The 16,864-nt window shown below is 41.2% G+C and overlaps 1 protein-coding gene and 1 long non-coding RNA gene across 7 annotated transcripts in view; one reads left to right on the forward strand and one right to left on the reverse strand.

Annotated features, from left to right (window-relative positions):
• Positions 1 to 16,864, forward strand: part of EYS (eyes shut homolog) — a 456,551-nt gene that overhangs the window by 218,210 nt on the left and 221,477 nt on the right. The gene's annotated exons all lie outside the window — the stretch shown is intronic.
• On the reverse strand, positions 10,796 to 12,646 carry LOC310673459. Its single transcript, XR_014509036.1, has 2 exons — positions 11,691 to 12,646; positions 10,796 to 11,118 (listed from the first exon to the last, which is right to left on the reverse strand). It is a non-coding gene; the product is annotated as an uncharacterized lncRNA (long non-coding RNA).

The following is a 16,864-nucleotide window of genomic DNA, read 5'->3' on the forward strand; positions in this document are numbered from 1 at the left end:
ATCTATATCTGACTCCTGCCCACCTCGCAGGGAGTCTGGAAGGGTAAACCACCAAAAGAGGGAGCTCCTTCGATGGCAACCAACTGAAGCTCACCCTGGGGTTCCCGGTGGGTCCCGGCATTCCCCTAGCTCCTCAAGCAGGCTTTGGACGAGATCCAGACCCATGGATTCCTTTAACAGAATACCCTTGTACCTGGAGGGGCAGGTAAGGGCTGCACCTCCCCTCCCCCATATCTCACTAAGCCATTGCCTAACTGCCAAACCTTACAAAGTTGTGATGATTGCTAAGAGGTAGGCGAAAAAATTCCTATCAGCCCCCTGTTCCAAAACAGGGGACCAACTAAAGACCAGAGCAAGGCCAAAGCAAAACCTAAGGCTGGGTGGGCGGGTGTTCGGCAGCGCAAAGCCAGGTAAGGCCCCAACAACATGCCGCCACTTATATAGCCACCCCCCCATCACACCACCTCTCCCCTCAATTTGAAGATAAGCAAAGGTTATTTGCTTGACAAAGAGGCCAGCTTATGTGGCTCATTTCTCTAAAATGTACCAGAGTAGCACGGGACTGGGCCATAAGCAAAAAGCTGCCATGCGGCCCTGGTGATGTAACAATTGGGTCTGGGAAGACAGGAATTAAGCTTAATTGTTACATCAGCATATACACACTAAGCTGGGACTAAGTTCCATTGAACATAGTGGGGCTCAGTTCTGAATAAACGTACATAGGACTACTTACCTTTTCCGTTCTAAGACATGTTTACATGCTTCACTGTTATACAGCACACTACGTTTGGCTCTTTATCATGCAGACATCATTAAAAATGTGAAATGAGAAAAAAAAAATATTCTGTGCTCTAACACTTAAACTCCAGAGGTGACCTGGCTGGAAAACAGATGTGGAATGGCTACAAAGTGAAGCATTTGACATTTTCTGCACTATTATCGAGCAGTTTTCAAAGTATTTCTGTTTTCGTGTTGAAAATGTCATCTCTTCAAGGTTGACATTTCTGACATTAACACTTAGGAAGAAACTGTGTACTTTTAATTTTTCAAACAACAATATCTGCTGATCACAGCCACTTTAAACATTTAGCTTTGTATAATTATCCCAGTCTGTGCTACCTGATTGTGAACATTTGCCCCACTTAACCCGCCTCCAGTGTCACCATTATGACCCCTGCAGAGTCATGGCTGTCATGCTGGTATCGCTGTTGAGGATGGTCTATTCGGGAGAAGATAGTTTTGTGAAATAAAAATAAGAAGTAAAATAACAGACCATATCCAAAGTTTTCGTATATTGTCGTAGCAAATCTTATAGTTAGACTGATGGCACTGATCAGGAACTTCCCAGCTTCTGCCCACCTAGCAGTTCGAAAGCACATCAAAGTGCAAGTAGATAAATAGGTACCACTCCAGTGGGAAGGTAAACGGCGTTTCCATGCACTGCTCTGGTTCGCCAGAGGCGGCTTAGTCATGCTGGCCACATGACCCGGAAGCTGTATGCCGGCTCCCTCGGCCTATAGAGCGAGATGAGCACCACAACCCCAGAGTTGTCCACAACTGGACCTAATGGTCAGGGATACCTTTACCTATGTTTCATTACTGGATTAGATTGTCCTGCCCCCTCCTCTTAAAACCATCATCTATTTTAAGCCAGTCTTAATTGCTTTAAGAACAAAGGAAAAGTGTTAGTGGACTACTCCAAGTGTTTCATGCTGCTCCAACACAGCCAACTTTCTATATGTCACACTAGGTCACTTCATGCACTCTCCGATGTGGCAGATTCAGTGGAGGTTAACTTGCCGCCTCAGTAAACAGGAACCTGGTTTGGAGGTCCCCAAGGGATGGAAACTGTAGATAGCCCAGTTAGGAGAAAGGAGATTGATAACCATCTCATGCATGGCCTGTGTTGCAACAACAGCCTGCATTTCCTATATCTGATTGCTCCTAAGCCTAATACAGTGAACCCAAACTAACAAACCTAGTAGCATTCTGCCACACGCTGGAGACTTGTGGGGCATATAGACACTGTTTGCAGCTTTGCCCTGCTTTGCCGTTCACTAAATCTGATGTATTATCGATCTCTTCACATTCATACAAAGACTGTTTTCTGGTCTGAAAATCTCAGTGGGAAGCTGATGAGAGAGACTCAGGCAATTGTAAGTGGAAGTAGAACTTTTTTTTAAGTTCCAAAGCACCTCTTAAAGTGAAAATAAGGTTTGCAGCAGCCCCCTCCCCAAAATTTCAGAGATCCATGCCCGCCCACTCGAATCTTTTGGGGAGGAGGTGTCATTTTGTCACCACCCATACAATTAACATTCAAAAAAAGACTTCTTTTTTTGCAACTTTCATCTCACCAAAGCCTGCTCAGAGTGGAGAGACTTAACTGGATGCAACCCAGCAGTCTTTATTGCCTTGTTAACTAATACAGCACCTTTCTTGCTCTAACTTCAGCAACTCTTGAGTGCTCCAGAGAATTTAATTCTTTATCAAGTTTCTTGACTGAGAGCAAGGTACACATTCCTACTGAGTGGCTATATATCATTTAGTCCTCTCAGTGAAAAACAGCCATTTCGGCAAGATTTAAAATTAAAGAAGTCATGGATTCAGGAACTTTGTAGGCCTCCCCTTTGTCCATAATGGATAAGAAAAAATGACTTTCTGATCTAGATGGAAGCACTAAAAATAGTGCTTTGTGCAATGGAAATTGTATAGTTATATATCTCCTTCCTCTGACTGACACATTCAATTAGCTTGTCAGTTCTTGGTAGTAGATAATTCATCGATGAAAGCTTTATATTGGCCATGAGACTTTTTTTCTTTTCTTTTGCTTTTGTGTACCTGTAAAAATATTAATAGTTTCCAGACCAATTAATATGTTCAAGTGCAAGATACACACATACATATCCTGTGGAACAAAAAACCGAAACTGCGCCATTGGAAGAATATAGCTATAATAATATTGAAACATAATTATTCCTAACAAGGTAGTTGATAGTGATGTTGCATGCAATATAAAAATGAGTAAAGATGTGCCACACTATTCATCTGCCTAGATCTGAATCAAGGACTGCAGTGATGGAAAATACTTTCAGAATCTCATTCGGTTCTTAAGTTCCCTTCCCGAATTTCTTGTGAGCATTTATTTCTTTGCTGCAGATGGATATGTTTCAGCAGGGTGTAGGATTTATGGGGCTGCATTCTTGGGCTGTATTAATAAGGGCCTTTGAGAAATCTGCAAAGTATTTGAAAAATAACAGTTCTATTTCAACTTTTGATGTTCATTAACTTGGAGCACTTCCATCATATAGAAAATGGCATCAGAACTAATGTATAATAAGAGAGGAGTCCCCCCCAGGATACTTGTCATCAGGTTATTCGTTAGCTGCCTTTTTACAGAAGTTGCATGTACTCTACATGCTGCACTACAAAAGGGGTATTAAAAAGCAATTAAATAGGGCAATCTTAGGTTTTAGAACTCCAATTTTTTAAACTCTTCTCACTGTTCCAACAATTGGCAGCATTTTAAGTTAGAATTTAATGTGTACTTAGTACGTGGTTATAACCACAGCAACTAAACAGCGTTTAAAAAATAAAATAAATAAAGCATAGGATGAAGGGGTCCAAAGATGGTTAAAAATCCTTGACCAAAACCCTATCAGATCCTTTTTAGAAGGATTGGACTGAGAGTGGAGGTGAGCTCTTGCACCCCTCCTTCCTTCCTTCCTTCCTTCCTCCCTTCCTTCCTTCCTTCCTTTTTTACAAAATTCATCCCATCGGACACGTGTTGGAACATAGGAAGAGTCTTGTTGGACTCTGCCAAAAGCACGTATGTTCTAGCACTTTGTTCTCACATTGGCCAACCAGATGCCTATGAGAAGTCCCCAAGCAGAACCTGAACACAACAGCACTTTGTGTATGAAGATAGGCTTGGAAACATTCATAAATTCCAGATGAAACTTCAAAAGCAAGGGGCTCAGTGAGATTTAGTTTTCAGGAGGAAGAGCTTCTGTCCTTTGCTTTTCCCCATGACTAACAGCATCATAATAAATTGTAATTAATGCCAGTTATGGTAGTCAGCTTTCTTTGGTGTGTATATATATACAGGGTGAGTCCTTTAAAAGAGGCCCCGTGGATACAGAGTACACATGTTCCATGGGGCCTCTTTTAAAAGACTCACCGTGTGTGTGTGTAGGACTGGTTAGCAGCACATAAATATATTAAAACATGTCCTTACTACTCATCAGCCATTACTATCCTGATGCATATAATGCATATAATGTCCCCAATATGAGTAGAACCAACCTAAATTTAAGAAACAGTAGAGTTAGCCACTATATATATCTCAAACAAATTACTGAACTGAGTTGCATAGTAAAAGCAAAAGCAGAAGAACTCTAGTCAATGTTCTTGAATTCATCAATATTGTCTAGGAGTTATTGCTACATTGCAGACCACATTCCTTTAAACTGATCTGCAGTCTCTCTCTCTCTCTCCCCTTCTAAGTATTCTCACACTTACTCAACTGTAAGAACTGTTGCCTTTCACTTTTTTGTATGGTACTCAAAGGGTTAACAAGAAACCGAACATCTGTACTTTTTGGATCTATGGATTTTCTTAGATGAATCGCTGTATCTACAAAGATTGACATTCAGCATGCAAGCTGTGATGGATAAAGGAAATCTGTAGTTTCACATTACATCTCTAAATAATTCTCCATCCTAAGCACTACAGAACATTGGCACACATGATTGTTGAAACAAATCAGGGATTAGCTTAGAAGAAAAGCATCTGAGACTCATTTTATCCTCAGCAGTGCAGATCAGACAAAAAAAGGTTTGGGGTTTTTCAATCAGAACTCCTGCCTCTATTACCTCATGGTAACTCTTTGCATAATTCTGAGCAATATAGATTCCTCTTCACTGCACTCTCATTTTCCTTCCTTTGACCAATATGAACATCAACCAGCTTTGTGGTTTAAAAGTTGAATTTAATATGATCATGTTATTATGTGCTCATAGAACATGAAATAATATGATAATCTTACTAGGTTTTTGATCAAAAAATTGTCCCTGTAAACTAGCGAGTCAAAACCAGTGTCAGAGGTTAGCATCGTCAGGCATCTGCTGAGGCCAACATCTTAGCAGGACCTCAGAGATGACCTTCAAACCCAGCCCCCACCCTGAATACCCAACACGTAAATGTAATGCCCTTGTTTACACTACAGAGAAGAACGAAGTGATGACTTGTAAGGCCATTACCAGTCAGAGAAAGGATCACTGCCGTCCTTCTGCTTTGTGGGAGGAGACGATGGTTCAACATTCAATTCTCCTCCAATTTCATACCATTTGAAGGGTTGTGAAAAGTAGGGGGGGATTGTCAATGGAGCTCAGTGCTAGCCAGTATTGACTCTTCTGCTTGCATTTTAGTGCATGGGTGCTGTTGTGGTTTTTTGTAATGGACTGACGTCCAATTAATTGAACTGTTTCCTACGGTCTGAAGAAGTACAGCACAAGCACAGGTTTATCATCTCAATGAGAACAGAAGCCTTCACATCTGAGGCCTTTTTGTGTGTGTAAAGAACATTGGATTCTCATGATGCCCTTGAAAATGACAAATATTCTGCCTGACACGTTCTGAAAGACAGGCTTGGCTCTAAGATTGTTCTTTAAAATGGCATGAAGCCTCTTTGGGATTATAGGAAAATATCACTGATTTTGGTGGGTTTAGCTGACATCTTCAGTGGGTATAGAAGCAGAAGTTAAATGTCAGCTCTATTTCTGAACTGCTGTTTGAACCTTCGTGGTTTCTCAATGTTCCTGCAAAATGTATAAATTCTAGCTGACAAATCACAAGCAAACTGCAACAGTGAAGGTAATGCACTGCCTTGTGCAGCTGCAAGGCTTTGCAAATAATGGGCTGGATGTCGTGGTCACGATCCTGAACTGCAGTGTGCAAAGCTCCTTAAAGAAACTTACTAATGCAATTCTGTTTACATTTAAATAAGAAGTAACCTAATTCACACTTCTCAGACCAATGCAGAAACCGAAACCCAACTATCCTTTGAAATTTGCACTTATCCTAATGTTGCAATACAGTTCTCCAACAAAACAGCACGTACAAAAATGCATATCTTTGGGGGCGGGATGTGCGTAAATTTGCCTATATTAGTTAAAATTAACATACAGAAATATGTTATATTCCAAATGGTGAGATCGATGTTTGAAGGCAGAATGGCTGATGGAACTGAGGCATGGGTACAACAGCAATGATCAATATATTGGAAATAAAACTTGTATTTTCTGCTTCAGCATTTGTCCTCAAGAGGGGCAAATCAACAATGTTTTATTTTGATCATCTTTTGTTTCCATGGCTAGGCAATTGGAATTGGAATTAAGATCATAACAATCAGTTAGCAATTATATGCAACCATGGATATAAAACACCTAAACCTAATTAATCAAAATTGTAGTTCATCTGGGAGAGTTCAAGGTTGATACAAGAAGGAAAAGTAGCCTCTGTGCTAAGAAAATTAACAAGGCAGATACATGAGCATACAGTGGTACCTCGGGTTAAATACTTAATTCGTTCTGGAGGTCCGTTCTTAACCTGAAACTGTTCTTAACCTGAAGCACTACTTTAGCTAATGGGGCCTCCTGCTGCCACCACACCGCCGGAACACGATTTCTGTTCTTAACCTGAAGCAAAGTTCTTAACCCGAGGTAATATTTCTGAGTTAGCGGAGTCTGTAACCTGAAGTGTATGTAACCTGAAGTGTATGTAACCCGAGGTACCACTGTAATCTGAATTGGATTTAGTTCATGTCAAATTGGCCATCCATTTCCCCACCCCACTTCCCAAGCAACCAAGGAAAAGTTAATCACTTTCAGGTTCTCTGAGCGACTGACCAAACACACTACACCAGTTTGGTGTAGTGGTTAAGAGCGGTAGTCTCGTAATCTGGTGAACCGGGTTCGTGTCTCCGCTCCTCCACATGCAGCTGCTGGGTGACCTTGGGCTAGTCACACTTCTTTGAAGTCTCTCAGCCCCACTCACCTCACAGAGTGTTTGTTGTGGGGGAGGAAGGGAAAGGAGAATGTTAGCCACTTTGAGACTCCTTCAGGTAGTGATAAAGCGGGATATCAAATCCAAACTCTTCTAGGTTTCTCATGTCAATGGAAGAGAGCATGTATGGAGGCTGGACTGAACCCTGCATTTATTTCTTTAAGTACCCTTCATATTCAAAAAAGCTTCATAAAATCACTTTGGCATGAATGTAGGGAACATCTGATTGTCTTCTGTATTTCCATACTGCTCCTCATTTGCAAAAATAATAATAATTATTTCATATTATTGGATAAAAAATTGTCCTTATTTCATGAATTCTAAATGGATTTATCCATCATGACTTTCTGTTCAAAGCTTGCTTCTGTCCTTACTTCTCTTGTACACATTACAAAATTTTCATGCCGCTCTAACCTTTTTCTCAGATTCTTAAAAAAAAAAAAAAAGTTTCTGAAATGTAGCTCTATGCTTTTCAAAATCATTTTTATTATGCATGGCAGCTAAAAGTGCTCAACTCAAAGCACCTGGGTTTTCTGAATAATACAGCCACATCAAAATCTGTTTCTATGCCTGGCTGGCAGTAGGGAAGAAAGGGGAAGAAAGGAACTGGCAGGTTCTTAGCTATACAGCTGGAAAGTTATCCCTATTAAGATTAGTTCATTTCGCAAACACTAGGGATGGATGAATTTGTCAATTTTTGCTCTCTCAGTTTCTCATTTTTTCCAATCTTAAATTCAGTTCTCCACATTTCTGGAGGTGGGGGGACGACACACATGTATAGTGCTACCTCAGGTTACATATGCTTCAGGTTACAGACTCCGCTACCCAGAAATAGTACCTTGGGTTAAGAACTTTGCTTCAGGATGAGAACAGAAATCGTGCTCCGGTGGCACAGTGGCAGCAGGAGGCCCCATTAGCTAAAGTGGTGCTTCAGGTTAAAAACAGTTTCAGGTTAAGTACAGACCTCCGGTACGAATTAAGTACTTAACCCGAGGTAACACTGTAATTTCCTCAGCGTATTAGTGTAATTTTTCCCCTAACAAATTATTTTTCTATGCAACATTTCCTAATATACACAATTTTGCAAAGATGTTTACCCAATATAATTCTTTTCCATATGCCATTTTCACAGATTTTATGCACACTTTACCCTACTTTATGCATTTTTTTTTACTGGGCTGGGGAAATTAGGAGAAATGTGAATTTCAAAGGACAGCTGTGTGTCATTTCATGTATTCTTTTAGAAATCATGAATTTGGTAGGTTCACCTTTAAATGCAAACTTAATTTAATTTCTCCACCCCGCCCTGCCATCTTTGTCAAATATTTAAACAGATTGTTTGCTACTTCATATTGTTTGTCCTAAATTTACTGACTAGAGAAACTTGCATGTGAAATGTTATCCCATATCGTAAATAAAATCCCATATAGTATGGGATAAATACATTAAATAAATAAATAAAATCATTTGCAGGGCTTTGAGACACAAAAGAAAGAGCCAAGGCTATTCTCCCCCCCCCCCCTTTATTTGGGATGGGGGTGTCTTTGATGCCACACAAAGACCTTTTTATTTTCACTGGCTTTTAAAATCTTATGCTTGTTTAGCTCTGTTGCTTTATCTTTTGCTTTTAAAAAAATATCTTTCAAATCTTAACCCAGAGTTGTTTCAAAGCAGTGTTATGTGTATTGTTTTATGCATTTGGTGGTTGTTTTAAATTGTTTTTATTTTGTGAGCCACTCTGAGAACTCTTTTGTTATAGGAAGGCAAATAAGTCATGTATGCAAGTAAGTTTAGAAATGAAAAAATCAGTTCAGATTGTCTCAGATGACAGGGGAGATCTAAAACACTCATTGAAGCAGCTTCCCAAGCCTGACATCCTAATCACATCCACCATGGAGTAAGTCTCATTAAACTCAGTGGGAATTACTTCTGAGTAGAGGGTCTTGGAAACTGAGCCTTAAGCCCTGTCACATATTTGGAGAATCCCTTGATAAACCTTCTTTTAACTTTGGTTCTGTGAATTTTGGCTTTGAACTTCACAGCATCCATGTATGTTCATCCATTATTTCAACCAGAGAGTGATTCAGATTCTGTCTGATTAGGCCTGGTCTGGGGCTATGGCAGGAAGCGCACATTCGCGCCCACACATTCAACTGCATATCGTTGAACAATATGGTGATTTATATCCACCGAGATATCAGTTGAGTTATGCTGCACCAGGCTGGATTGTTGCAATATGCTTTTGTAGTGCTACCTTTGATTTGGAAACACATGCACCTGATGCTTGTATTAAACAAGGAATCTTTAGTAGCATACATGTACCATGGGCACATGTGGGCACATACAGAAGTGCATTTTCTGAAACCCTGGAGAGCTGCTAAAAGTCAGATAAAACTGAGCAGACAATACTGAGCTAAATGAACCAATTAACTTAGTATAAGGCAGCTTTCTACACCCCTGTGGCCCCACACCAGTGCAATGCATTCCTGGCCGTAAGCAGCATTTAGTTGTGAGTCAAGGACCTGTCACCCGCTTAGGGATAAATAAGACTCAAGGACACGTGTATTTTAGGTTAATGGGCCAAAGAAGGCCACAACTTTATTAGTTACAGTATGTGAATGGTATTGGCATAGGCATTGGATCAAACAAGGTATATTTGACTCCACCCTGCTCAGCGGGGAGTCACCTGAAGCTTAACAGCCAATGGGAGGAGCTTGTTGATGCAAATACAATTGGAAGCTTCCCCTGATGTCACCGGGGGTCATGCCATGGCCCTAGCCACCAGCAGGGCATTGGACAGGATCCACGACCACAGGATTCCTTTAACGGAATACCCAACAAGGGGAGGGGAAGGTGATGGCCACAACCTGCCCTCCAACACACGACACATATTCCAATGCCTAACCGCCAATACCCGATTTGCTACGAGGTAGGTGAAAAACCAAGAGGCTGTTGCCAATTTGCCAAATGGATAAAAAATTCCTACCAGGCCCTCTGGGCAACCGGGGCAACCAACCAAAGTCCATAGCAAGGTCAAAAGCATAAATATGACCTAAAGGGAGGGTGGGCGGGTGATCCGACTGTTATGTACTGAAGTTCTCACCCTGGGCCAGCAGGGGGATACTGTAGATAGTTATGCAAATAAGGGATCGAAAGTGACATTCAGTGATTGGATAGTTTTAGAAAATTGTTACAGTTACGCTGTACTGGAGCTCTATATAAGCAGGCTGACTGACTCCTTCAGTTCAGTTCTGTTCTGGCCTGTCAATAAACAAGAGCTGCTTGAAGAATCGCTGTGTCATCTGATATGTTCACCCACAACTTAACACCGACGACTCCAGGCAACAGCATGTGGGCACAGTTGGCTGGCTGATGGGCATGGCGCAGCAGCCGGTAAACTGACGCAGGGGGCCGAGTATGCCCTCTGCCAACATGGGAACCGGCTCCCGCTCACAACTCCTCCCCTCTGGTAGGAGGAGAGGCTTTATTATTCCGAAAAAGAAAAGTATTCTGTCTCCTCCTTTCTTTTGTGTGCCAAGGCAAAGCAGGAGGTCTCTGTTCCTGGTGATATAATACCACAAAGTTCTACTACGTGTCTTCAAGTACTGTGTGGCCTTTTGATGCTCAGTGGAGTTTTTTTTAGGACACAATTTTGATTTAACACTATATTGTAACAGTTAAATTAACTTGTAGAGAATGAACGAAGATAAACAGACAGGTGGACAAATGGGAATAACTACCAGTGAATCTCTTTATTTTATGTTCTCTGATTTGTGTTCTGAGTAATGCTTTTGTAGCGTTCTGGGCCTTGGAGGAGCATTTGGATGCTTCTAGAAGTTAATAAATTTTATTGCTTGTTTAAACAGCACCCTTGCCATTATGAGACCTGCTCCTGTAAACTACACTGAGGAAATCCATTAAAGAAAATCCATTCAAGTGCAGATTGTAAATAAACTCTAATTTTCTCTTGAATCAAACGCCACAATCTTATTCCCTTTAGAGTCTTCATTTTCAAGTTGGTGATCACTGGACAACGCTCTTTTCTTTCACTGCAAGCTGAAAGAGAACAGATGCTGGGAATATGCCGCTCCCACTCTAAGAGTGGGCTGAATTTGCCACACACACACCCCTCCTGGGTCAGGCCTTGTGGAGTTTATCCTGGAACAGAAGCTGTTATGAGAGACATGGGTTTTAGTATCCAACTGGGAATGAGTGGCTGCCCTCCAGCTGCTGCTTCTCTTCTATTGTGGCAGCACCTTCCCTCCCTATATAGTGTAGGCTTTGCTAGTCATTGTTTATGGGGCAGAGTAGGAATTTTTGGGGGAAGCCACTGATTGGCCTTTGGAACACCTCTTTTTTTTTTCCTGCATCACACTGTAGGGTAATTCTAATTGGCTTGGAGTGGCTTAAGTTGGCATGAGCATGTGAGGAAATTTTGATTGGTTATACCCAAGGTATTATTGGGTTAAGGGCCCTCTTTGATCACCTCCCACAGCCTTTGCCTTAAGTATTCCTTGGGGGTGCCCTTTAGGCATGTACTGGACTGTGCTGTAAAACAAATGCCTTGGACTGAATCCGGAAACAAAGATCTAACAAGTGAAGCTGGCATGAAATAGTTATAATATTACCTGTCTTGGTTTGTACCAGACGGTAGCCACCTAGCTGCTGCATTCTGGATAAATTTGATGTTTTATTTTCTCCTTTAAAAAAATAAATACATCTTAAACATGGCACACAGTTAGGTGTGGTGTATATTATAGAAAAAGGCAAGTAGCTTTATTTTGCAAAGCCCACATGGGGAGCCAGCTACAAACATGGAATGCCTGCACTGGTGTGGACTTGTGAAAAACCAGCAGAGACTAAAGCTGCAATCCTATACCCACTTCCCTGGGAGTAAATGTATGGAACTCAATGGGTTTGTTGAACTCATTGAAGTGCTATACGTAGGCTTGCACTGTAAGGCTGCAATTCTGTGCATATGACCTGGAAGTCAGTGAGATGTACTTTTGAGTAGACACTGTATTGCATCTGCCCTTTTCTTCTATAGGGATTAGATTTGTGGAAATGGCACACAAACCTCCTTAACTAGAATTGCCTAGAAGTTGCTTTGCACACTGATATTGCATCTCTGCACTGACATCTCTTTCTGCAGTGTCAGCATAATGCTGTTATCTTTTGTGATGTCGTGTCAGCACAGGTGTCTGTACTCTATCTTTTATACATATATATTCAATCCTAAGTGCAGAAAAGTGTATCTAACTTCTTTATGGTACTTCCTTTGGTCTAGTTAGTTCAAGTGCTCTGGCACAGTCAACAGAGTAAATGACACACTTCTGTGTCACTAGATTTGTGCATTCAATTAATGGAATTCCTCAAGATAAATTGTTGTAATTATATTTGAAGTAGGAGTCTATTCCAGTTGGCTTATTTGTATTTTGTGTGTATCTTGAAAGGCATATTGCAATATTGCATCCTGGGTGGTATTGGTGAATAGTCTACCTTAAACTAAGGATGTGTACAAATTACTGTTTACTCTGACTTCAGCGCACTCCTACATGCACACATTACATTAAGGTAAAGGTAAAGGTACCCCTGCCCGTGCGGGCCAGTCTTGACAGACTCTAGGGTTGTGCGCCCATCTCACTCAAGAGGCCGGGGGCCAGCGCTGTCCGGAGACACTTCCGGGTCACGTGGCCAGCGTGACATCGCTGCTCTGGCAAGCCAAAGCCTCACACGGAAACGCCGTTTACCTTCCCGCTAGTAAGCGGTCCCTATTTATCTACTTGCACCCGGGAGTGCTTTCGAACTGCTAGGTTGGCAGGCGCTGGGACCGAACAACGGGAGCGCACCCCGCCGCGGGGATTCGAACCGCCGACCTTTCGATCGGCAAGCCCTAGGCACTGAGGCTTTTACCCACAGCGCCACCCGCGTCCCTACACATTACATTACCCACAATCTGTAGTTTCTTGTGAAATATTGCTGTTTAACATGCTCCCTACCCCCACCACCAGCTTTCATCTAACTTGAAAATTGTAGCCATGTTGAATTTGTAGTAAAGCGCAGGTGTGTACATTTGAGAAACTGACCTATCCTTCCAGTAGATGATGTGTTCAACGTTGTGTCCACCCAGCTACTGGCACCCCCACCCTAGCTGTAATCCATGTCACCCCTTTGACTCTGTCAGTGACAGAACCCTGATGTTGGTTGGGCTAAGGTTTCAGAGGATCGAGAAGTGACAGGGCTGGTGGTTAATATCCAACACTGGATTTTGATCTCTGAGCTCCATCCCTGATGTCAGAGGATAAGTGATTATAGAATTGCAGCCTCAATCACCATGATAATTATGAGAGGAGTAGGAAGAGGAAGGGGAAGAAAGAAGTGGAATTGCCACACTTTACTTTCCCCTGATGTCAGAGATGGAGATCCCATCTGCACTATGGCCCTCAAGATGCTTTTCCAAGGACTATTGGATGACACCTTAAATTTCCAATTAAACTCAGACAGAATTCTGCGTATGGTTTTCCATAAATTTCAGTGGTAACCCATCATTTCTTCATGTATTGGTTATTCCTCTTTTCCACGGCAGTTAGAAACAATTTAAATATATATATATATATAAAACCAACCCAAAGCATAAGGTGGCATTCGCGCCTTTTGTCTTTGTTTGGCTTTTTAAAGCTGACATTCCTGACCATGGGAAGTTTAGGTTGAAAACAGCCATTGCTTAGTTTGTATAAACAACCCTCTAGAAATGCTTGCGCATTTAAATGGTCTAGGAGTAATGCTGAGCTGCAAGAAAACTAAATAGCAAATAAAAAAGCAATAAGGCTTTAAAATCTAGTTTGGGGCCACCCTCTGAGCTGCAGACAGTACAATATTAAGGCCAAACTACATATTATGTGCGAGATCTCTGATCTCCCAACAAATGTATTTTCACTAAGCAGCCGCCTCGGAGGCCCCAAAATTGGATTGAAGCATCAATGCTGGGGAAAAGGGATTTAACCCTGTCCTATGTGCTGTCAAAATCCCCCTCAGCTGCTGTGTAGCCCACTGTGGGAAAATACAGGCACCTGCATTTTTCTCCCCGAGGGAGCGAAATTTAAATTCAGAAAATGGCGGGGAGGAAAGGTTGTCCTTCCTTCCCCCTGTAGTGCTGCTCTAATCCAATTCACACAAAAACCTGTGCATACCCACGCCTACCCAGCAACACACCACCAGCACACCTGTGCTAGCTTTTAAGTGAAAATGACACTTTGGGAGATCAGTCAAAGATATCCTGCATAATGTGAAGTTTAGTGCCTTCCAGTGACGTGAATGAATTAGGATACGCGGGGAAAGTTAGTATATCTCAGCTTTCCGGGTCAGTTTTCTGTGTAGATTCCTTTAAGCTTTCTGCCCAGCCTGGCAATGTGAAAGCATCTAACCCTTCCTAATCTTGCCGCAGCTTTCTGTTTCTCACACAAAGTCGGCTGGTGGTTGCTAGGCAACTGGAACTGCCAAGTTCCATATGGAGGCTAGATATTAATGGCCATTACACACTTCCCTCACATCAAAATTAATAGGGAAGAAAATGTTACAGCAAGGTTGGGTTTTGTGTGTGTGTGTGTGTGTGTGTGTATTAGAGAACTTGTGAACAGGACAACAACAATAATATAGGCAAAGGGGTTAATCCTGGCAAGAATGTTCCTAGTTTTGTGTGTGCAGAAGCATGTGCCACTAAGAAACATTGGGGAAAGATAAATAGCATTAGGTCAGGGTGGGAAAGATTTTATTTATTAGTCCTACATATCTATATTGATTATTGGACTGCTTTTGCTGCCTGTCAAGAGATGACTGAAAAAACTGCATAAAAACACGTTGTTTATAATAATAGTAGCAGCAGTACCAGTAGTGGTGATGCTATCATTTCTATTATTTTGCTTAATGTTCCTGCCTGTTTTCAAGAACTAAATGTATGGGAATGAAAACATATTTCAGCACTGTGGAATAGACACTTTCACTAAGGCTCCATTACCAGACCAGATAATCTGGTAAAGCAGTTAGATAACTCTCAACTAGCGAGAGGTGAACTGAGTTGAGATTTCCTCACCTCTCTAACAAAAGATGAAGTTGTTCTGTCTCTGTAATGCAGTTTCAGAGGAACCAAGTCTCATTAAAGCAGGGATGGTGAATCTCAGGGTCAGGGGCCATATACTGTCCTCAGGACTTCCCTATTTGACTCTCAGATGGCTCTCCCTAGTCCACACATCCACTGCACTGCCTACTTTTGCATTGGGACCTAGAAGTTGCTCCTGATGGAACTGGGACTGAAAAAGGGTCCCCACCAATGTATTAGGGTTTTGCTCCCAAGCAGTCGGGAGTACAAGAAAGCTGTCTACCACTGTATGCTCTTTCTGACCTAACCCATTGGCTTTTCCCACTTAAAGAGTGGTGCTGAACTCTGACTTTTTGGCCTAGTTCAATTTACACATGCCATCAGTAGTTGGCACCATTGGAGACTTCCCAAGGCCCACCCTCCAGCAGAAGACGCACTAACTGCAGGTGATTACAGAAGTCTATCCATTGCAGTGATAAAAACAAATGAAGTTCTACTGCAAAATGACTTTGCTAGGAAATGAAACGTAGATGGCTTTGTAGATAGTGATGAACTCACCGCATTTTGTAGTGTTTACAGTCCCAATTGTACAAACAGAACCTAATATAGCAAGCTTGCAAAAAAAAACCTGTGGCGATGTTACAGGAGACAGATCTTTGGTTGTATTAAACTTCACTTACCAATATTCACATGTCCCTCTGTCGCATGGAAGAAGGGATGTGCAATCCTTTTACCAGTCAAAGACAACAACAAAGAAAAATCAATGCTGCCAACACCAGTTATAATCGGTAGTTGCAAAACTTCATTACTGCTGGGAAGTTCATTGTAGGCAATACAGCAATATATGTGTACATATATTTGAAATTGTCTTGATTACTTTTTGGAAATGTTTGTACCCCCAGGATTGTATCCTCCTTAATCATGGATTATTTTCAAATGCTTGTGCTGAAGAATTAAGCCAGAAGCTATACTTAGAATGGGAGCTATTAGACAATAAGTTGATAGAGAATTGTCTTAGACACTTTAATTTCTATATTGTTCAATTAACCAAATAATTTCAAGGTGTTTTGCATCCACTTATGCAAATATCACAATTACCATATGTAACAGCAGAGCCCCAAACCTTCCTCTGCCTTAAATATTTCTTATCTATTGATATATTTATTTTTCTTTCACCCAGCAAAGTATGGAAGGATCTTCTCATCAATGATTCAGTTGATAGGTGGTAGGATCTGCCAGTTTCAGTACCCTCAGTTTCTCATTTTCCCAGTCTTAAATTCAGCTCTTCATTGTGCAGCAATATGCATTAAAAAAAATAAATCCTTAAGGGCTAAGGAGCAGGACTTTTTCTTTGATAGCAACCACTCCACAGAATCAACAGCTAAGGGGAAACATTTGTCTTCTTTCACCAACCAGTGAAAATCTACCTCTTTCTTCAAGCTTTTCCAATATCAGCTTGATTTTTAAATTATTATTACAGTTGGTATTTGCTGAGTTGTTCATTTTATCTTTTTTTTAAATGTATTTCATTTGCTGCTTTATTGTATCTTTTTCTTTGTGTGACTATATATTATTATTTTTCCTGCACAAAAGCAAACAACACATTCAATCAATAATAGTGAAAATATTATTTTTCAGAAATATTATAGGAATGTAGCAGTGATGGATGACAGAATTTTCTTCTGCGTTTGTGAGCCTACAATCTGT

The sequence above is a fragment of the Podarcis tiliguerta genome, assembly GCF_965153285.1.
Source record: "Podarcis tiliguerta genome assembly, chromosome: 3".
In the NCBI taxonomy this organism is placed as follows: Eukaryota; Metazoa; Chordata; class Lepidosauria; order Squamata; family Lacertidae; genus Podarcis; species Podarcis tiliguerta.